Source organism: Podarcis vaucheri (assembly GCF_965113315.1).
Source record: "Podarcis vaucheri genome assembly, chromosome: 7".
In the NCBI taxonomy this organism is placed as follows: Eukaryota; Metazoa; Chordata; class Lepidosauria; order Squamata; family Lacertidae; genus Podarcis; species Podarcis vaucheri.
In genome coordinates, this window is record NC_138765.1 from 57,008,298 (window position 1) to 57,030,998 (window position 22,701).

Consider the following 22,701-nt stretch of genomic DNA (forward strand, 5'->3'; position numbering starts at 1 on the left):
AGAGCAAAGCTACAGAGCTAACACACCGTAACACTCCTTACCTGGACAAATCTGTCAATTTCAGAATAATATAGACCAAGGCTGCAATCCTAACCCTGTTTATCTGGAAGCAGAAATGGATTAATCTCTCAATTTCATTTCTCTTCATTTCTCATTTCATCCCAGTCTTAAATTCAGTTCATGATAAAATGCTCATGAAAATTCATGAACATTTTATTACAAATTTCTTCTAATAAACCCATTTTTTTTTGTATGGAGATTTGACTAATATTCACATTTGTACAAATCAATTCCCCTAATATAATTCATTTTTACATGCTATTTTCACTAATACATGCATTTCTATGCATATCCCCCCCCCAATATAGGAATCTATGTACATATTGTTTGGTTGTAGAACTGCATCACAAAATTCAGAGAAGTGTGAATTCGAAGGATGGCTCCATTCCAGTTCATGCATTGGTTCAAAAAGTGTGAATTTGGTCATTTCCTATTAAAATGCAAACAAAATTGAATTTCTCCTCTACTCCTGAGTGAGCCCATAGAATACAATAGGACTTCAATGTAGCCATGGTTAGGATCGCGCTGTTAAATTCTCACATCCTTAAAAGCTTAACCATAACTGACAAAATCTGGTTAGTTAAAAACCAGCCCATCAGTGTCAAAACAAGGTTCAACTGCCAATCCAACTGGCTTTTGTCTGTCAAGCAGGAGTGCCACCTTCTCCTTCACCTCAAGCATCAAATTGTCTTGGACTGGCCCTGCCTTTCACCAAGTCACACTATTTGCCGACTACTCCAGTGTTGTCTACTTTGATAGGCAGTAGCCATCCAGGATGTCAGGCAGAGGCTTTCTTTCACATCTAACTGAAATTGATAGAGATTAGACCTTGGATCTAATCTCTTACTATTGAATTGTATCCCTCCTCCATGTAATACCATTGATCTTGTATTGCAGAACTATTTTAAAGGAGAACATGTAATTTCTCCAGGGCTGAAGTTCACTGGCCGAGTGAATCAATCCCTGACACCTCCAGGTAGGACTGGGACTGTCCTATCTGAAACTCTTGAGATCTGCTGCATGTCAGTGCAGACAATAAGAGCTAGAGGGACCAATGGCCTGATGCTGTATAAGACAGCTTCCTACATCCCAATGTTCTCCTCCCTTCCTCACTTCCACCCATGTGTAAAGGTGGCAATGTAGTTTGCATGTAACTCTTTCTCTCTGTTTTAGCTCTGTGATCCTATAATAGGACCAGTGCATAATAAACCTGTGATGATTTCTAGGCATATGATAGAACATGCAAAAGCCAGGAATGGTCTCCCAATTTTTTCACCAATGGGGCCCACATGGATCTAGAATGAAATGCTTGCAGTATTTCCACCACCCCCCACTTGTTCAGCTGTCTATCCACAATTCACAAGGAGGCACTGTGGTTAGAAGTTCACTACAATTAGTCATTTAATGGCCGCTGTGCAAATAGGGGGAAAAAATGAACAAGGGAAGGAATCAGAGCCAAAAGGCACAGAGCTGGTGGGTCAGCAGTTGGCTAATCACCTCTCAGTGCAGATGACCTATGCTGTGGACCTCAGCTGGTATAAATCAGAGTAGTTTGGCTGATTTATAGAGGCTGAAAGTTTGGCTGTTTGACTCCTATGGAACTATGCCAAGTTATAATGATCTGTAAATGTGGATAGAAATGGAACTCACCAGAGGCATTGCTTCCTTTGATGTGCATCCATGGCCCTCCTATTTAAACCAGGAATAACAGTCATCAGCCTAAAGCTCGGCTGAGGCAGACCTTCAACCTTGGTCTTGCAGTTCTGCCTGTGCTTCTGGGACAACATGTCCTTTCCAAACCAATCATGTTGTTCTTCAGTACACCTACTGTAGGGCTCATCAGGCCCTCCAAGACTCTGGTCTTGGCTCTCCCATTGGCACTGTTCAGTTGACCAAGCAAGGGCAGAATGCCAAAGTCCTATAAGTCCTCAGCCAATCTGAGGCACCCACACTGTCTACTGAGCGAACCCCTTATAAGGAAAGCTTGGAACATTTGGAGCTTTTTAGTTCAGAACAAGTTGAGTAAGGTGGACATGACAGAAGTTCATAAAATTATGCATAGTGTGGAGAATGTGGAAAGAACACTTTTCTTCTCTCTAGAACTCAAGGAACCACTGATCTTCAGAGGTCTACTACCTCTGAAAGTGGAGTTAGAACATAGTAATTGTGGTCAGTATAGTAAAAAAGTATAGTAAAAGCCATGGTTTTCCCAGTAGTGATGTATGGAAGTGAGAGCTGGACCATCAAGAAGGCTGATCGCCGAAGAATTGATGCTTTTGAATTATGGTGCTGGAGGAGACTCTTGAGAGTCCCATGGACTGCAAGAAGATCAAACCTCTCCATTCTGAAGGAAATCAGCCCTGAGCGCTCACTGGAAGGACAGATCGTGAAGCTGAGGCTCCAATACTTTGGCCACCTCATGAGAAGAAAAGACTCCCTGGAAAAGACCCTGATGTTGGGAAAGATGGAGGGCACAAGGAGAAGGGGACGACAGAGAATGAGATGGTTGGACGGTGTTCTTGAAGCTACTAGCATGAGTTTGATCAAACTGCGGGAGGCAGTGGAGGACAGAAGTGCCTGGCGTGCTCTGGTCCATGGGGTCACGAAGAGTCGGACACGACTAAACGACTAAACAACAACAATTGTGGTCAGTCAGTAATTATCTATAATCTTATCCTTCATGAATTTGTCTAATCCTTTTCAAAAGCAATCCAAGTTGGTGGCCACCAATGATTCCTGTGAGAGTGAGTTCCATAGTTTAACTGTATACCACGTGAGAAAGCATTTTCTCTTCATCAGTCCTGACTCTTCCAGCATTCAGCTCCACTGGATGTTCTTAAGTTCTTGTATTTTGAGGGAGGGAGAAAAGCTACCTATTCACTTTCTCTACACCATGCATAATCTCACAAACCTCTACCATGCCCCCCACTCATCTTCCCCCTAAACTGCCCCCCAACGTTGTTATGTTTCCTCATAGGGAAACTGGGATTTGAAACATCTGACGTGAGGAGTCAGAGTATCCTTCCTTGAGTCTCAGATCAGCTTGCAGCCAAACTGGATTCCTGAACAGCTTTATAACAAACTTTCCAGCTGCCTCTCTGTAGAATTCTTGAAGCCAGTCTTCACTGGCTGAGGATGGCCACTGAATGGAAATCCAGAGCTGCCAAGAGGTGGGTTAAATTAATCCTTGCCAGCTTGTCCATTGGAAGGAATGTGAGCCTTTTAGCAGCCAATAGCCCTTTGAGATGTTCAGTGGTCATGCTGCCATAAAGGGAGCACATCGTGAGCAAAACTCTTTCATGTGCCACTCATGGGACCAGTAGAGCTCTGGGCAGGAGTTCCTTATGGATCCCAGCTGCCATAGCACTCCTCTGTTACCACACTCCCTGATTATATTGCACTGCCATCGGTACGGTAAAACTGGAAGAGAGAACTTGGCCGAACAGCTGCGTACTTAATCCTTGGTGGTGTGAGGTCCTTAATTACAGTTTCATGCTCTAGTGAGGGAGAGAGAGAGAAATGCAAACAGTAGTTTAAAGTTGCCACTTCCCCCAAGAGAAATAGCAACCTCATAACCACTTATTAGCAGATACTAATTAATGCAAAGACCTAGTTGCAAGCCTGTTGCCTAGTTTGGGGATTGATGCTCCTATTAATTGATGCATATTAATTCATGCATATTTGACTGCCTGTTACATACTACAGTGATATCTTGGGTTACATACGCTTCAGGTTACACATTCCGCTAACCCAGAAATAGTGCTTCAGGTTAAGAACTTTGCTTCAGGATGAGAACAGAAATCGGGCTCCGGCGGTGCGGTGGCAGCAGGAGGCCCCATTAGCTAAAGTGGTGCTTCAGGTTAAGAACCGTTTCAGGTTAAGAACGGACCTCCGGAACGAATTAAGTACTTAACTGGAGGTACCACTGTATTGGGATAGTTGGGTCAATAAAATGTGTGTGATATATATGGTCTTATATTGACCACATAACAATGCCAAAATGGGCTTTGATCGTTATTAAGCACTAATATAGTACTTTTAATGAATGAAGGTTTTCATGTGGATTACCACCTCTGTCCTGCTTAGCAAACTGTGTTAGGAAGGTTGCACATGTTCTCATTTTACAGATGCAAACTGAGGCATATAGATGATAGATAGATAGATAGATAGATAGATAGATAGATAGATAGATCATGGGTAGGCAAACTAAGGCCCAGGGGCCACATCTGGCCCAATCACCTTCTAAAACCAGCCTGTGGACGGTCTGGGAATCAGCATGTTTTTACAGGAGTAGAATGTGTGCTTTTATTTAAAATGCATCTCTGGGGTATTTGTGGGGCATAGGAATTCATTCACCCCCCCAAAAAAAATATAGTCCAGCCCCCCACAAGGTCTGAGGGACAGTGGACAGGCCCCCTGCTGAAAAAGTTTGCTGACCCCTGTAGATGATAGAGATAGATAGAAAGATAGAGAGTGCCATGACAACCCAACATTCTCAGCTGAGAGGGGCTTAAATCTGTGTCTGAAGTTCAGCTTGGCATCCATTGGGCTATGAGATTTGGAGAGAAAGCCATCTTTATCGAAATTATATTTTGTTTTGAAGAACTCTGAGGATCTCTCAGCTAGCTCCACAGAACACTTATTGTGCTCCAGAAGTGACAGGAGGTGTTATGTGCCACTTTTCCAATGCTCAAAGTGACTTGCAAGGACAGGACACTGGATAGGGCAGAATAAAAGAACAATTTAAAATGTTTTGAAGCAGCCAACACATTCATGGGAAGACAGGAAGTTGCCTTATTCCAGGGCAGACCATTGAAACATTTAGCTCAGCAGTGGTGCTCCTGGGTTTCAAGAAGGGAGTCTCTCCAAGCCTACCTGGGGATGTCAGGCACAGTACCTGTAATCTTCTGCATGCAAGACAGATGCTCTACCACTAGGCACGGGTGAATCTGTCAATTTCAGTTTCACTCAATTTCTCACTTTTCTAATCTTAAATTCAGTTCTCCATATTTCTACATCAGTTTATGACCTGGAGGAAAGGTGGAATATAAAAGCTTAAAGAATATATCCAAAATAGAACAGTGAAAAGTTTTTGTTTGTTTGTTTTTTGTTTGCAAAGGGGAAGAAAAAGTTTATGAAATGTGAGGACAGCTTTTGTCACAGCACTAGTGGATTTCACCCAAAGAAGAACAGAAAGATGAGACCCTCATCAACCCTGCAACATTCTTGGGATTTAACAAGGTTATGACTTGCACAACCACGTCCCTCCTCTTCGCCAGTCGAGTTGTTATCATTCTGGAAGAACCAAAACCTCCCCTTTAACCTACTGAGATCAGCAGCTTCTTAAAACTAAAACATTTATGGGAGCCACCAAACTACAACAGCAAATGATTGGAGTTTTGATGTTTACCTTGTTGGAATGACGGCGGGGAAGCTTTTCTTGTTTCCAGCTCTTTCATCCCCCCCATTTTTGCCCTAAAGCAAGAAAGAATTCAAGCTGCCTCACTCTGCCAGGACCCTTTCCTTGGCTAAGTTGACGCTGCTTTGCACAATTTTTTAAAAAGCTAGCGCTGAAGCTGCAGTTGCTGCAGGGGTAGGTGGCTTAGTTCATACCGTCAGTAATGCTGCTACTTTTTCTTTTTTCAAATCTATACTTTGGATATAAAAGGCATTATTTTGTTCCTTTTTTGTTCTACAACCCTTTTTCAAAGCTGGCAGAAAGCAGAAGATAGCCACCCAATTGATTGAGACTTCAACACAACGTGCCTTAGTGGTATTATTTTCAACCAAGAATGTCAATACAACTCCTTAAAGAGACGTCAACGGTATTAGCTTTAGTGACTGCCTTTGCAGAGATTTCTTTCAGGTTGACTTAAATGTCAGATGTCATTAATGCTGGATGTTCAGACAGTCCTCCGGTGTAAGCATCTTCTGCAGCGGAGGGTGAAAGGGTCACAGGTAAGCACAGCCACAAAGAGAAATAAAGCACATTCCGCCATACGTTATGTAGGCAGCAAATGGTACCAGAGGAAAAAGCTGGATGCAGTACATGTCGAGATACAGGAATTCACCTTAGTGACATATCAAGATACAACAGTGGATCTTGAAACTTGTAGCTAACACAGTCTGCTTCCTGTTAAAATTTCTTTCTTTCATATATATATATATATATAGTCAAAGAAGAAGAAGAAGAGAGGAAGTCAGACTTCCAAGTTCAAAACCCTGTGTGCGTCTTTGAGGATGAGAAAAATGAACTATTGATCAGGCAATTGACAAATGCAATAGAAATTTTATATGGCTCAAGAGAGACCCCTGAATAATTTAGAAGTGTGCCAAATATGAGTGACGGCCAGCAGTGGGGGGGTATTGATTACTTTAAAAAAAAACCTGAGAAAGGCCCCGTGCTGTGGGCTGGGAGGATAAAGCAGAATGCCAGCAAATAGAAAGGAGAAAACAGGAGCAAAGCCATTAAGGACGTCGTGCTACCAGACACTGCCAGACGTGGAAGTTGGAGAGACAGTCAGGTGGGGCGTCCCTGCTCTCTCCTCCTTCCCAATCAATAATAGCATGTCAAAACATAAAATGCAGGCTTTTGCTCTTAACTAAAATGTGTCTTAAGATTTTTTAAAAGCATTGATTCAAGATGGATCAATGAAGATCCAGGGATGGATATATATATATATATATATATATATATATATATATATATATATATATATATATGCTTTCGTAGATTTTCACGGGTACAGGAATGCAGGTTTTGGTGTCTTCGGGTGTCTTCCCGTGTAAGAGTCGGTGTGTCTGGGCGACGTTTCGACGAGGTCTCACTCGTCATCTTCAGGCTGGTGCTTTCGGCTTCTTGTTACTGGAACAGAGCAGAATCTGGTGTTTGAGTTCCTATAAATACTGTTGAGGGGTGTGGTGTATAGCCTCCAACGTTCTGGGCAGAGAGGAAGTTCCTAGATTAGTGTGCCTTTTCTTCTTTTGTTCCTTAATTACTTGAGGGATATCTTGAGTGATTTCATGAGTGATATTCTGAATACCACTGGGTGGGTCATTAAGTGTAGATTAGTTGCTAAAGCTTTCGTGTCTTGACCTCTTGAGCTTGTGAAGAGTTTTTCTGAGAAGATGGCTGTGCTGCATTTAGTTGTGCTCTGGCTTGGCTTCGTGTATAGGGGCGAGCTGTGGTTTTGTGCCTTGTGCCAGCCAGATCTGTGTAGGGATTGCAGGGGGGTGCAGCATCCGGAGGTGCCACTATAGTTTGGCTACTGGATGGAGTCTGTAATATGTCTGTGGAGAGGGTCTGGGTTTGGGTCTGGTGTGGTTGATTGGTGACGGCGTTCTGTGTGCCTCTGGTTCTGGTGTCGGTTTTTGTGGGGAGGGCTAATTTCCAGATGTCTGGCAGGCGGGACGTGTCGTCACGCTTGTTCATGTTGTGAGGGTGTTTCTCTATCTCGATGGCTTCCATGATTATTCTCTTGTGGTGATGTTCCATGTTAAAGAGCAATTTGGAATCTGCAAAATTAATTTCGTGTCCTGTTTCTTTCATGTGTTGGAAAAGAGAGGAAGTTTTTTTTTCTTTTTTGACGGCATTCTTGTGTTCTGCGATACGTGCATTTATTCGTCTGTTTGTTTGTCCAATGTACTTGGCTGGGCAGACTTTGCAGGGTATTTCATAGACCCCTTGGTTTTCCAGCTGGATTTTGTCTTTTGGGTTTCTGAGGATATTGGCTATTTTTTGGTTGGTGCAGAAGGCTGTTTTGATATTGTGTTTATGGAGGATTTTGCTAATTTTGTCTGTAGTGCCCTTGATATAAGGAAGGAGGGCCATGCCATTGTTTTCTTCTGTGTCTTGGTTTTTGGGGGGTGTTTCTTTTTGGATTAGCTTCGTAACCCTGTTTTTCTGGTATCCATTGGCGATTAACACATTTGAGAGATTCTGTAACTCAGTTGTCAAGTGGTCTTTGTCAGCCAGGCGTTTGGTTCTGGAGATGAGAGTCTTGGCTACGGAGTTTATTTGTGCAGGGTGGTGGTGTGATTGTGCATGTAAGTAGCGGTTGGTGTGTGTTTTTTTCCGGTAGATAGTGTGTCCTAGGGAGCCATCAGGTTTTTTGTAGATTAGGACGTCAAGAAAGGGGAGTTGGTTGTTGTCTTCTATTTCCATAGTGAATTGTATTTTGGGGTGTAGGCTGTTGAGATGTGTGAGGAAGCTATCTAGTTTTTCTTTCCCGTGTGGCCAAATTACAAAGGTGTCGTCAACATATCTGAGCCAAAGTTTGGGTTTGTGTTCTGACTTGTCTAAAGCATTGGTTTCAAAGTGTTCCATGTACAAATTTGCGATGACCGGTGAGAGGGGTACATTGGACAAACAAACAGACGAATAAATGCACGTATCGCAGAACACAAGAATGCCGTCAAAAAAGAAGAAAAAACTTCCTCTCTTTTCCAACACATGAAAGAAACAGGACACGAAATTAATTTTGCAGATTCCAAATTGCTCTTTAACATGGAACATCACCACAAGAGAATAATCATGGAAGCCATCGAGATAGAGAAACACCCTCACAACATGAACAAGCGTGACGACACGTCCCGCCTGCCAGACATCTGGAAATTAGCCCTCCCCACAAAAACCGACACCAGAACCAGAGGCACACAGAACGCCGTCACCAATCAACCACACCAGACCCAAACCCAGACCCTCTCCACAGACATATTACAGACTCCATCCAGTAGCCAAACTATAGTGGCACCTCCGGATGCTGCACCCCCCTGCAATCCCTACACAGATCTGGCTGGCACAAGGCACAAAACCACAGCTCGCCCCTATACACGAAGCCAAGCCAGAGCACAACTAAATGCAGCACAGCCATCTTCTCAGAAAAACTCTTCACAAGCTCAAGAGGTCAAGACACGAAAGCTTTAGCAACTAATCTACACTTAATGACCCACCCAGTGGTATTCAGAATATCACTCATGAAATCACTCAAGATATCCCTCAAGTAATTAAGGAACAAAAGAAGAAAAGGCACACTAATCTAGGAACTTCCTCTCTGCCCAGAACGTTGGAGGCTATACACCACACCCCTCAACAGTATTTATAGGAACTCAAACACCAGATTCTGCTCTGTTCCAGTAACAAGAAGCCGAAAGCACCAGCCTGAAGATGACGAGTGAGACCTCGTCGAAACGTCGCCCAGACACACCGACTCTTACACGGGAATACACCCAAAGACACCAAAACCTGCATATATATATATATATATATATATATATATATATAGGCACAAAAAGGGGGTAATATGACTTGGTACATCATTGTGCCGCCAAAGAGCCTTCCAAGACCTCATAATGAATGTCCTGTTTATATTAAGAATCTTTTTGGCAGGGGAGGTTAAAAAGAGTCAGGTCAAGGAGCTTGGCATTGTTTCAGATGGGAAGTCAGAAAGATCAGTGGTGACCGGGGGGCAGAATTGGTTTAGAAGATGATGAGAAAAGGGCTAGATCTTGGACCTTTCTGTGATTTGATTATGGTATAATATGCATTTGAGCATCTTAGAATACCAGGAGACGCCTGTACTGAGTTGAACAATTGCCTCCACCTGTCCCAGGTTCAGAACATAAGAAGAGCTGTGCTGGATCAGGCCAATGGCCCATTCCAGTGCAGAATTCTGTTTTCACAGTGGCCAAGCAGCTATTTGACAAGAAGCCTGCATGTGGGAGCAAATTCTATAATTTAACTATGCATTACCCAGACTGACTCTTCTCCCTGTCATTGTTTAGATCATATCCTTCCTTATACAGGCTGCTGTCTTGCTGTTATATACTGGGCAAATGGCTGTACAGATATATTTTGGTGATCCATTTCATCTTTTTGGGAGATGTATAGGAGGTCACACTACCTTGGAGCAGCCCACAGCACAACTAGTTTTCTGTGCTGTCCTGTGTGATGGACAGAAACCAAAACGAGCTGATTCACCCACCCCTACCTACCATGTTGCGGATCCAGTATTTTAGGTAAAGGTAAAGGTACCCCTGCCCGTACGGGCCAGTCTTGACAGACTCTGGGGTTGTGCGCCCATCTCACTCAAGAGGCCAGGGGCCAGCGCTGTCCGGAGACACTTCCGGGTCACGTGGCCAGCGTGACATCGCTGCTCTGGCGAGCCAGAGCCGCACACGGAAACGCCGTTTACCTTCCCGCTAGTAAGCGGTCCCTATTTATCTACTTGCACCCGAGGGTGCTTTCGAACTGCTAGGTTGGCAGGCGCTGGGACCGAACAACGGGAGCGCACCCCGCCGCGGGGATTCGAACCGCCGACCTTTCGATCGGCAAGCCCTAGGCGCTGAGGGTTTTACCCACAGCGCCACCCGCGTCCAGTATTTTGGGTACACATTAAAAGTTTAATTTCAAGTGTTATGTGTGTTGGTCAGTCAAGAAAATACCCTTTTATGATTGGAAATGCCACAGTTGTAGTTGTTGTCAGAGAATAACAATTATTATAACAGCAATAGTAGTAATAATCTTTTGTTGTTGTTTTAAAATAATCATCTTAGAATTTGGGGGGGGGAAACTACCAGTTCTTCACAGGACAAGTTACAAAACTACAAAATTCATCATAAAGACAATTATAGGAACTCATTTTAAAAGTCTTTCCTCTGCTCCAGTTTTTAAGTACCTTTTCTTAAGAACAATGCCATATTTTACCAGCGTAAGGATTTGCATGGCCTTGAAACTCCCATACAAAGAGGCACTAAATCTTTGCCATCAATAAAAGATATTCCCATTTGCAAACTCCTGCTGTTCTCCTCGTTGTTTGGTGAAAACCTGAAAAGGCTCGTGGAAAATAATTATTTTGCTGCACACGGGTTTTCATTGTTGATAGGAATCTGAACAGCAGACTCTCCCGAAGAGACATCTAAGAGAAACCTTGTCATTACATCCTTTGACCTGGGTAATTAGGCATAAAACCAGGGACACCTGCTTCTTGATTGGTGAAATGTGAAGCATAAAAGTGGAGTCCTAGGAGGTCCCTCTTCCCCCCATCTCCCCTTCATCAGGAAGTGAAATGGCTCAAATGCTAGAGTTGCAAGAACAAAAGAGAAGCTCTTGCGAAGTGGGGTAGCCCATGGAAGCACAAGATTCATTGGATTATTTTTTTATATCTATCGGAGAGCCAAGTTTAGCTATTTCATTATGCAGAATGTTCTTTTCATCCTGCCTGGGGTGGGAATTGGCTTTCAGTCAGTGATGACCTCAGTACCATCTCTCTCTCTCTCTCTCTCTCTCTCTCTCTCTCTCTCTCTCTCTCTCTCTCTGTGTGTGTGTGAGGTTCTTTCAGGCACAATGTAGAATTCTGCGCTATGTAGAATCAGACCACTGGCTCACCTAGCTCAGCATTGTCAACACCAGAGACCACCACTGTGATGTCATCTCTGTGTTGCTGGGCTACAACCCCCAACACCCCATATCATTGGCAATGTTGGTTCAGGTTCATGGGATCTACAATTCAAATAACATTGAGCAGAATGTAAGAAGACCCTGCTGGATCAGGCCAATGACCCATCTAGTTCAGTATCCTGTTCTTACAGTAGTCACCTAGATGGCCATAGGAAGCCCACAAGCAGGACCTGAGTACAAGAGCACTATCCCTCCTGTGATTTCCAGAAACTGGTTTTCAGAAGCATTACTCTCTCCAGCCATGGAGGCATAGCATAGCCAGAACAAAGTCATCACTGTACCCACACCCCCTTGCTCAGATGACAAGACCCCCTTTTTGGTGCACTGATGTGGGTCCAAAGGAAAGCAGAGCAATACATTTGGCACCAGCTTCGCTGCAGGAGTTGCCAGAGGGAAGCATCAAGGAGTTATCCAACCATTTTAGGGACTCCACTCCAGATTATTGTAGGGTTTACTCCTTAGCCTTTTCTTCTCTCAAAGATATCCTGCACCAGAGTTTTCCTTCTCTTTGATGGGCTATGTTCCCAAGTTGACAAGCCCCTCACTTTCCTCTACACCATGTGGAGAAACCACACTTTGTACTATTGGTCTCGTCCACACAATCCACCAGGGAGCCTCAAACCCTAACTCACTGAGGGCTTGAGACCCACTGGCTACTCTCACCTGGTTTAACTGACCAGTCGAAGCCAGTCCTGGGGTGTGGGTGCTGTCACATGCTGACAGCTACAGGTGAGAGCTGAGTGCAGGTTGGGGTCCAAAGGTGGAAAAGTATCCAGAAGGAGAACAATGTGTCCCCACCAGACATACTACCCCTCCCCTAACACCCTATTTGCCCATGTACATGCACAGAAAATAGATCTAAATGAAAGGCAACACATGGGGATCTGCATTGATTATTGTGATACATCTGTAATCATTATTATTGTATAATCTTAAAAGGTTATATAAACTTAGAAGGGGCATAGCTGTGAGGGGTCATGGCTGTGTTGCTCATAAAGGCACTTTTGAATGTGCCACTCCACTACTGACAACAAATGAATAACAAAACTAATGCAGACGTTAGCATTTCCATTATTTCAATGTGACTGTTCTGAGTAGAACTTAAATAGCTATAACCCGATGGAAATGAATGCAGAAACAAAAGTAGACACAGATCCTTGCATCTCCCTCATGGCCAGCTTCACAGGACAGTCCATTTTCAAGCAGGGGTGGGGGAATAAATTAAACCCCATGGAACACAAACCCCACAAAATTCCATGCCATCTCTGTGGCATTCACAATTCTATACTAGTCCCAGCGCAGACTGGAGCTCTTAACACCTCCTTTGTTACAATTGCTGGGCTGGATCATCTGTTTAGTGCTGTCATCGGCAGGCTTCCTGTGTTATACATTTTTTATATTTAATTACGTTTTTAAACACATAATCTCCCCAGTGGCTTGAACAATGGGCATCTGCTTTTCTAAGTACTCACATTAATGACTGGGGTTTGTAGCTGTTAGGTAATTTGAAATGCCTTTGGTTTTCCAGAATAGTCGTACACTCATTTCAGTAATAATACATGATGTTTAGAAAGCTTCGTTCCCAGAGCACTTAAACTAATTACGACTCATAATATCCCTGGGAGACAGGTACAATATTCTTATGTTCTAGAGGTGAGGAAAACTGAGACTGAGAGGTAAAACAGCTTGACCAGGTCAGCCTGGCTGGGGAGGGGGCAGGAATCCTATAAGTAAAGTCATTGTCTCAGTGTCAGCCCTTATGGAGTCAAAATGGCACCACACATGCACAGAAACCACCAAATTCAATTACCACTTTAAGCAAAGATCCTACATACATTTATCTATAGCCACACTAGATATGAGCCTCTTTTCAGAGGCTGTCTGGAATACGATAAGTGTCTATGGGGTCAGAGTCTATGAAATAAGCCCTGGCAGGGTCAAATTGGGGAGGTGGGAGTAGATGAAGGACAGAAACACATGAATACAAGTAGGGTTGTCTGTCTGGGGTCTGCATTTCCTTGTGAGAAGGGGCCACACAAGCCAGTGGTAAGGGGGGGCAGATGTGAAAGTGAGCAGAGCAATGGATGTAACTCTTACCTTTGTATGATAGGTGACATTCTAGCTACACAACACTCACCCTTTCACACACACCTACAGCACCCTCCATCCTACTTTCAGGCAAGCAAGAGGCAATATGACAGTGGAAGGTCAGATACTAGCCAGAAGAAAGCGTTCAGGGAAGGTGTGGTCAATGTACCTTAGATGTGGGGCCTGTGGACAGCCCCGAGGTCCAAATAGATAGTCCTGAAGGGATGTGCTTGGTTCCCGGGCTGCATGGCAGTTAAGATAGGGGTCAGTGTTGATCAAAATGTGCCATGAAAGGCTCACAATGGTCTAACAGTCTAATGTAATGTACCAGTGGAAAATGAATTAATCCAAATGCATTAATCCAGATACAATATGATTCTATACACTACACACAGTGCTGTCGAATTCTGCATCAGCTGAAGTTTCTGAACAGTCTTCAGAGGCAGCCCCACATATAATGCATTGCAGTAATCTAACCTAGAGGTTACCATAGCACAGACAACAGAAGTTGGACTATCCTTGTCCAGATAGGGGTGCAGATGGATTAGTGACATTGTCCAATGTTATTTGCTGTTGTGTAACACCATGCCCACTGGTGTGAATGGTATTCAGTGCATTATGCTGGCATCTTGGTCAAAGAGCCACAGTTGCATAACACAACAGGCACTGCACTGTGAAAGAAGCACTGGAAAACGGGACAGTAGCACCAGCATTATAATCAGGAAAACTAATACAAATATTCCCCACGTATGAATGCACTCAAACACTATGGTAGATTGTGGCCATTGGTGCTATTCCTGTGACTTTCTATCATTCTCATCATGAGGATTTATCTTTCTGAAGCACCATTCCATGAGTCGTCCGTAAAGTGTATTCAAAATTATACTGCCCATTATGTGCCAAAGGTTACTGAGTGCATAGAAGGCCATCGAGGGAGGCAAAGTAATATGTGAAGATCATTCTCTCTCTCTCTCTCAACCCCTCCCACATTGCCACTTTCTCATTAAAGTTTAATGTATCCTTGCTACTGACAGTGGCACTATAATATTTCTGGAAAATAGAGGAGGGCGGGAAAGAACGACAAAAGAAGGGAATTTGCGTGAAACTAAATCCTCTCATCTTGGGACTCTGTAGGCTTTATATATGTTCATTTAACCATTTTCCTGAAGAATGGGATGACTGCTCCATCAGATTCACGGTGGACAAGCTTAGGTCTGAATTTATTTCCTCTTACATCAATTAATGGCTGCATTTTTGATTTTCCATTTGCTAGACATAAAGATTGTCGGCTTTCAGCACATTTATTACAACTTTGTCTGCCTTCTATGACTCTTAACATTCTTAGTAACTAGCTCAGCCATAATGGGGGTAATCATGCATTTTATTCTACAATTTTTCATCATTGGTGTTACTCTTATTCTCTGGGATTTTGCATTTAAATTTTTTTTTGTTAGCAATGTAACCTTTGCAATGTACTGTGATTCCAATTCAATAGAGTCCATGTAGTGCCATTTTCTAAAAGCTACAACAGTACTAAGCATCTGTTCATCTGGGAAATAGAAGCATGAAGGATTCATACCCCCCCGTCCCCATGTTTCATGGATGAAAGGAAAAGCCTTGCAACATGCTTTGTCATTCACAAGAGGGATGTTGAAGTATTCAAATGAAAATGGAAATAGAAATCTCAAATGTTTGCTTATTTAGTTTGGATCTGGAATGGAAATCAATATGGCAAACCTGATTGGTATTAGCTGTTGCTGCTTTCAATTGACAAATAATATGTAATTGGTGACCCTCCGCTCTATTTCCATTCTGTTTCCTTTGGAAGGAAATGAATGGGGTGGAATAACTAATGGCCATGTAATTACATGATTTATATGATTTATTTAATTATGTAAATTACATAAGTTACATAATTTCACCCCATGGAAAGTGAGACAAATATTGTAGTTTTTGGTAGAAGACAGAGTGCAGCAGAACAGAAACAGTGCTGCATGCAACAAATGCAGTGTGGAACAGGCAGTGATGTCTTCTCACAAATCTACTTTCATTCCCACCACACACACACACACGGTTCTAAGGTTTTGGACACCCCAGCTTAAAGGAATTCTCAGAGGTGCATTTTGTCCAGTTTTCAATGGAAGCACTGCAGATGTGCCCAAATTGCAGTGTTCTTTTTATTTTCTCAAAGCTGAGATAGAAGAAAGATTCCCCACATAAAGAGTCTAAAAGCTAGGAGGAAATCATTATAGCTCTTACAATGGTTGAGTCTAAAAGCCATCTTCCACTAGCAACACTCAACAGGGTTGATGGGAGTTGAAGTTGGCAACATCTTGATGTCAACAGCTTCCTCAACCCCTGGCCGAGACATTTCAGAACTTGATCCAGGGTGAAGCAGTGCTTTAATTACAATAGGGAGGCAGATGAGATGAGCCCCAACCCTTTGGTGATTGTTCTTAGATGGATTATGGGAGAGGACACAGGTGGGCATCAGGATGTGGGGGCTAGTGCAGGAACTGGTGGCCCTCCAGATGCTGGACTCCAGATCCCATCACCCCCAGGCAGCACAACCAGTGGTCAGGGATGATGGGAGTTGTAGTTCAACAGCATCTGGAGGGTCACAGCTTCCTCACTTCTCACCTAGTGGATCTTACTATGGCTCCCTGTGTCCCCCCCCCCCATAATCTGAGCAGTTCTTTGAAAGCACGTGGCGAGAGAAACAGAGATCTTGCCATGCTGCCACAATCAAGGTCAGGAGAGACAATAGGATTATAATCACTTTGTAACGTTCAGCTCAGCTTTGGTATATTTCCTTGCAGCTCCAGAGGAAATTGTGGACATGTGTTGACACAGTTGTGGAGGCAGGAAGGAATTTTGCACACATTAAGAGCTGTCAGTGAACACTTAAGTTGAAAGACAGCAAAAGCATTTGAGAGCACAGCGCATATGAAATGCTGCTGAAATATGCACACAAAGGTTTTTTTCCTGTTAAGTTCTTCTATTTGAATGGCGACTAAGAGTATAAGTAGTAACCATAATATGAAAGGATACATGACCAGCAATTTTTGTATTCTCATCTAGAGGTGGCCTAGGAGGACAGGAAGTTGAAGACAGGGTCCCTGTCTCCAGAATCCAAACGTCACTCAATCAGCATGAAAGGGAGCTTTGTAGGCACTGAGAAGAAGTCTTCCTACCTTTTGTGTTGATTGGAGCCAATCAGAGCAAAAGGAGGTGAGTCAGACACTTAGGATTGGCTCCTGGAGAAGGTGTTTGGGAAGAAAATAATAACCCACAATGCAGTATAGCTGCAATAGAAACATACTTGTAGAAAAAATGGCCAGGATATCAAACTGCAGTGAACAAGGCAGCAATGGTCATGCAAAGAACGTCACATGAAATAAAAATAAATAGAGATACCCCCCCTCAAAAAAAAAAAAAAAATCTGACAAGAGATGGAATTGAAAGCAAAATTCCACTTGAGGGCTTCTATGTGTGCTTGCAAATAACACACCACATTTTCTATTCAGAAGGGGGGGGGGCACATACTTTTGTTTTCTTGCTTGAGGAACATGTTCCTCTCTGTGGTTGACTCTCTCTGCATTGTCACTCTGCCAAAATCTAGTCAGTGAAAATGTTTCTGGCCCTACAAGACTGGAGATAACATAATAAGGAATGTAAGCACAGTTAGATAAATTAATTTCAAGGTCAAACATGGAGACAATGGGAAATGGATGCATGGAGCAGGTAATAGATGGAATTCATGTGCATACTGATCTCGCTGTTAAAGGCAGATGTTAACCGATAATTGAATCTGAAATGTAACTGATGTTTTCGCCTGCCCTCTTCCATTAAAAAAATTGTAGGAGATGCAAAAATCAAAGATTATTCAAAGAATTAGGATATGAAAAGCATGTTAGATCACTAAACTCCAATTAGTTAAATTAAATTGTATACCATTATCTACCTGTTGCTTTATTGGTGGCTAGCATTAGCACTCAAGCTAGCACAATAATAAAATTAGGGAATAACACTTTAATTGAATTGCACTTAAAAGGATCACACTGACAAAAACGATTGTATCTGGCTGTAATGCACACCTTTTCTCCCTTCGCTCTCCTTCCCAGCAATCATTAAATCCAATGAAATGAAAGTCACAGGATCTTGACAGCTTTCCGAAATAATGTGTAAACTAGGCTGAAATTGCAGAGCATCTAATCAATTTAGGGAGGTCTCATTAGGGCTTAGGTAGATTTACTAAAAAACAGAGACGAAAAGAAAATCGATTAAATAATCAAAGCAAATCACTGCACACTGAGGCTAGCCAGCTAATTGTGTCGATGTGACAAGAATGTTCTGCTGTCTGCAACAATTCATTATAAATATACACACACAACTCCCCCAAAAGAAAACGAAAAACAATTGTCCTAAATAATTCCAGGATTGATATTCAGAAATCTGGTTCAGATTGTTCTGATGCCAGATTTCCCCTGCTCCCTTAGCTTCTGCTCCTAATCAACGAATCCTATGCTATGCTCAACTCTGAGTAGTCAGTCAGGCTCTATGAATACCTGCTTATTAATTATAAGACTGCACCCCAGATTGTTGCTGGCACTGGGTTTTGGCTGACGCAGAACAAATGTTGTCTGACCAGAGGACCGAAGTAGATATTACTAGACACCAGCACACACACGCCAAAACGGTTCTTGGGAACAGTGGTGTATAAGGATTTTATTAAGGATTCTTTTTGCAGCCAATAAGTCTCTCCTTGTGGCTTCCCCCCTGTTCCTCTGTGGCTGTTTCCTCTTTCTGATGGCAGCTAATGCAAAATGGCCTGTTTGGATGCGATGCTTACGCATAAAGCAATCTGAGCTGGGTAATTTAGCAGATTAATGAGACCAGCAAATCGGCATTTAAAACCCAGACGTATCTGCAGCACTCATTCTCCGTCTGTTTAGGCAACCTGGGGACGTGGCCGGTCACCTTTTCCAATATACTTTCCCCCGCTCACGTGATAAATCACGCTCACTCCCGATTTCGCTAGGTTTTCTAGCACAGCCCTCCGCTCAGTTTGACTGGCCGTGGGCCTCAGAGGACACGGAATGAAACACGGAGACCATTCTTCAAGGTTTTCACTCGAGTTAGGTAGCAAGTCTGACCTAGGGTTGCCATCTCCCCAGCCCCCCGTCCTGTGTGCTCACGGACAGGAGTGTTGTGTTTCTAACAGCTGCATAGCAAGTAGATTTCCTTCATCACTACAACCCTGCACTGCACCTGTTGATAGTCTGTCTTTCATTCAGTTATAAAAGGTACAGTATCTGGGCAAAAAAGAAAAGAAAAGCAGCCTATGAGCCCTGGTGGATCAGCCCCAAAACTCAGCTAGTCGATCATCCTATTATCACAGTGGCCAACCAGATGCCGACAGGAAGCTCACATGCAGGATGTGAGGGCCACAGTTCTCTCCCTGCCAGTGATTCACAGCAACTTAGAGGCATATTGCCTCTGTCAATGGACAGAGAATGCAGCTGTTGTGACTTGCAGCCATTGATAACCTCATCCTCCACGAATTTGTCTAAACTCCTTTTTCTTTTCTTTTCTTTTCTTTTCTGAGCATTATCTATTTTAATTGCTTTGAAACATCACGTCTTCCAATATTTTTGTACTCAAATCATTTTTTGTAAAATATGTGCAGGCTTATCATATCCATGTTGATCAGGACAGGCCAAAGCTCAATACAACAGCATCCGTTTTGCATGCAGAAAATGGTTCCAGGTTCAATCCCCATAATTGCCAGGTAGGGCTTTTTAAAGGCAGTCCAAGATGGAAGCCACCACTACATCCTGAGGCTGTGAATTCAACAGTTAAAACATCATGTTGGGGGAAGAAGTCCTTCCTTTTACCTGCCCCGAATCTTCCAGTGTTCAGCAACAGCTTTGGACGGGCACAACAGTACTCTCTCTACTCTAGTTCCCCAGAAGATTCTCTCTACTCTAGTTCCCCAGAATCCTCTTTGAAACAGCAGATTGATGGTCTTTTCCAGATGGGTGGTTTTTCTGCGGGTGCATTCTGCCACCTGCCATTGATGTAATAATAGTGAATATGTGGTGGGTTTATACTGGACTGTCTACACATCGTGTCACGTTATGGGGGTGCTCACATTACTGCCTTAGAGCACAGGGAGGTTGCCTGCCCCCCTGGCCCAGTGCATTTCACAGCTCTCTCCCCCCCCAGCTTTTCACATCAGCACAACTTCATTAGTTCCACATTAGTTTCTGTTTGTATGGATGCCAGGCAGTGGTGACAAGATAGGGATGTCTTTATCCTATGCATAGGAATGGCTTAAGGACTCCAGTCAGTGTGAAGCTGGTTTGAGAAGCAACACACCTTTCTTATATAAAAGAGGTACAGAGAATACATGCACATTTTGGATAATAACGTTGTTGTATGAAAATGGACTGTGAGCCAGTGTAGAGGTAGGTGTGTTGGAACAGGACCTGTGAGAACAGGGTTCAAATCCATGGGTGTGAAGCTCGCTGGATGACTTTGGGCCAGTCACTGTCTCTCTGGCCAAATCTACCTTACAGGGCTGTTGTGGGGATTGCATGAAGAGGGCGAGAAGCATGTATCCCACCTTGAGCTCTTTGGAGAGAAAAGATGGAATAACAATGGAAACACAGTGAGTGCACAGCCAATGCAGGTTTGAAAATAGTGCGCTAGTTTTTCTGCAATGCATCTCAAAATTCTTTATTTTATTGTTTCTGTTTGGAGGGACATTCTTGCACTATGTAGCACAGCAAAAATGGGAGAAAAAGTAAACTAGTATAAAAAAAAGTGGTATAAAGATTTATAGTATAAAAACCTACAGGATTTCAGCAGAAAGCTACAGGACATGCCCGCTGGAAATGAAGCAGTTATGTCCAGTCCAAAAGTAATGCAAGTATTGTATTGAAAGTGAGACTGCATATAACTTCCGCAATAACATCATGAGCACAAGTCATCATAATGAAAAGGATGTCTGTTGGGATCCATGGTGAGAGGACATGCTTACATACCAATTTTCGTCAGTAGTTGTGAGGTCTTGGAAAGAGGAGGCAGGGGCTGCTTGATGATTTCTGCCGGTGACTCTCAGCTAAGCTGCTGCACTTCACACGCCTGTGCTGTCGCTGGAAAAGGATAAACAGCATTATCTAGACTTCAATGAGTCAATAAAATCCTCAATCGGGGCTCTGCATGCCTTCCATTCCTGATAGCCACTGGAATTTACTGAGTGAAGTTGAAGGAATCCAATAAAGCTGCAAAATTACCAGTGAGAGGAGCATAACTCACTCAGACATGAATGCTCAACTCAAGGAGACGAAAGAAATCCCGAGAGACTCACAGAGGCTGCAGTGCGAGGATAAGGCAGGTAAAAGTCAGCCAAAGAAGCCAAAATAAGAAGGTGGCTTGGATCTGCAGAGGATGGCATACTCCATTCTGCTCCCACAAAGCCTGAATAGGGAGGGAACAGGGAAGGTGTCTGTCTGCAGGGAAGATCAACTGGAGGGAGTTCTAGAATAGATTCAAAGCTTTTTCTTGGAATCAGTTGGGCATCATGTCATGGGAACTATAGGATGACTGGGGTCCAGCCATTTATTTATTGAAGAAGAAAGTGGGGGTACATGTGTCCAAAGCTCAAGCATGCCTTGAAGTTATCTCCTTGAAGCCAGAAGCAGGGTTGATGTCACAGGAACACTTGAAGCTGCCTTATGCAGAATCAAACCCATTTAGCCAGTCCTGTTCACACCGACTGGCAGCAGCTCTCCAGGAGTCTTCCTCAGCCTTATCTGGAGACACTGAAGATGCAACTGGAGACCTTGTGCATGCAAAGCACTGAGCTATGTTCCTTCCCCCACTCTCTGAGTGGTCATGTGTGCTGGGACCTAGAACAAGCCAGAGGTCTAACCCTATCTAGGCTAGTGGTTCCCAATTAGGGGTCCAAGGATCCCTGGGGGTCTACAGAACACACCCAGGGGGTCCACAGCCCCATCCCTTGCCTCCTCCCAACTATTTTTTTTTGGTCATTTTTGCATGGTAATATCACAATTTTTCTGGTCTGTTTCAGTGCTGTGTGATTTTTTCAATATATTGGTCAAAACTGGTTTTGAAATCATACTGCAAGAACGATTTTGACCTGGCAATATGCAGCAATATATTGTTCCTCATGTGAGGGAGAGCAGGGCAACCAATTTCAAGGCATCACCAATATCACACGATGATCTCAGCCGATAACGCTGCTGATCTGAGCTGCCTTCCCTCAAGTTGGGGGAGACCAGGGCAGCTGATTGCCCTCACTTCAAGGCACCGTGGAACTACCTTCCCCTGGCACTGAGGCGGAGCAGCTTTTCTCAGGAAAGCAGCAGCAGCCACAGTGGGCATTCATCTTCACTGGCTGCCACCACTGGCTGCCCTACTGTTGGCAGCTTGATGCATCCCCCATGCCCCTCCCTCCCACTCAAACCATGGAGGTAACTCCACTTCCTCTTCTCCCCCCACCCGTCTGATTTCTGTGTCTTCTCCTTCCCTCACCCCCACGCCTGATCTCCAATTCCAGACATCGTGGCACATCAGAATATCACAATGCTTAGCTGCTGATATATAACAATGTTGAAAACCGGATATTGCTCAGCCCTAGTCTGTTTTTTAGTATACCAAAAATCCTTTGCTTATTACGGGCCACTCCACAATTTGTTCCAAAAATCACTTTGCAAAGGTAACTAAAATAAGAGTTATCAACATTTTCAAAAGCAGGGAGTCCGTGGCTTGGCTTTTGAAAAATAGTGGGTCCTCAGTGCTTAGCTAATTGGGAACCACTGATTTAGGCAACCACTTCCATCCCTGCCCCACTCCAGTCCTCTCAACCTTCTCCTTCTCCACTTGCTCAAACCTGCTTCTGGGATTGCTTGTTTATGACACTTAAGAGGAGATGAGTGTAAGTCAAGCAAACATCACCTTGGTGCTGAAATCACAGTAGCTGCCATTTTATTCAATTTTTATTTATTTATTTACCTGATCTCCAGCCTTTACAGGCTCCCAGAGTAGCTTGCCTAAAACAATCTAAT

General features: G+C 43.5%; 1 long non-coding RNA gene across 2 annotated transcripts; it reads right to left on the minus strand.

The window, feature by feature from the left end:
- Nucleotides 1–17,152: 17,152 nt before the first annotated feature.
- On the minus strand, nt 17,153–21,049 carry LOC309535923. 2 transcript variants are annotated; one of them, XR_014221439.1, is made up of 3 exons: nt 20,908–21,049; nt 20,656–20,766; nt 17,153–17,257 (listed from the first exon to the last, which is right to left on the minus strand). It is a non-coding gene; the product is annotated as an uncharacterized lncRNA (long non-coding RNA). The 2 variants fall into 2 exon arrangements; XR_014221440.1 differs by lacking the exon at nt 17,153–17,257 and adding an exon at nt 17,731–17,860.
- Nucleotides 21,050–22,701: the final 1,652 nt, after the last annotated feature.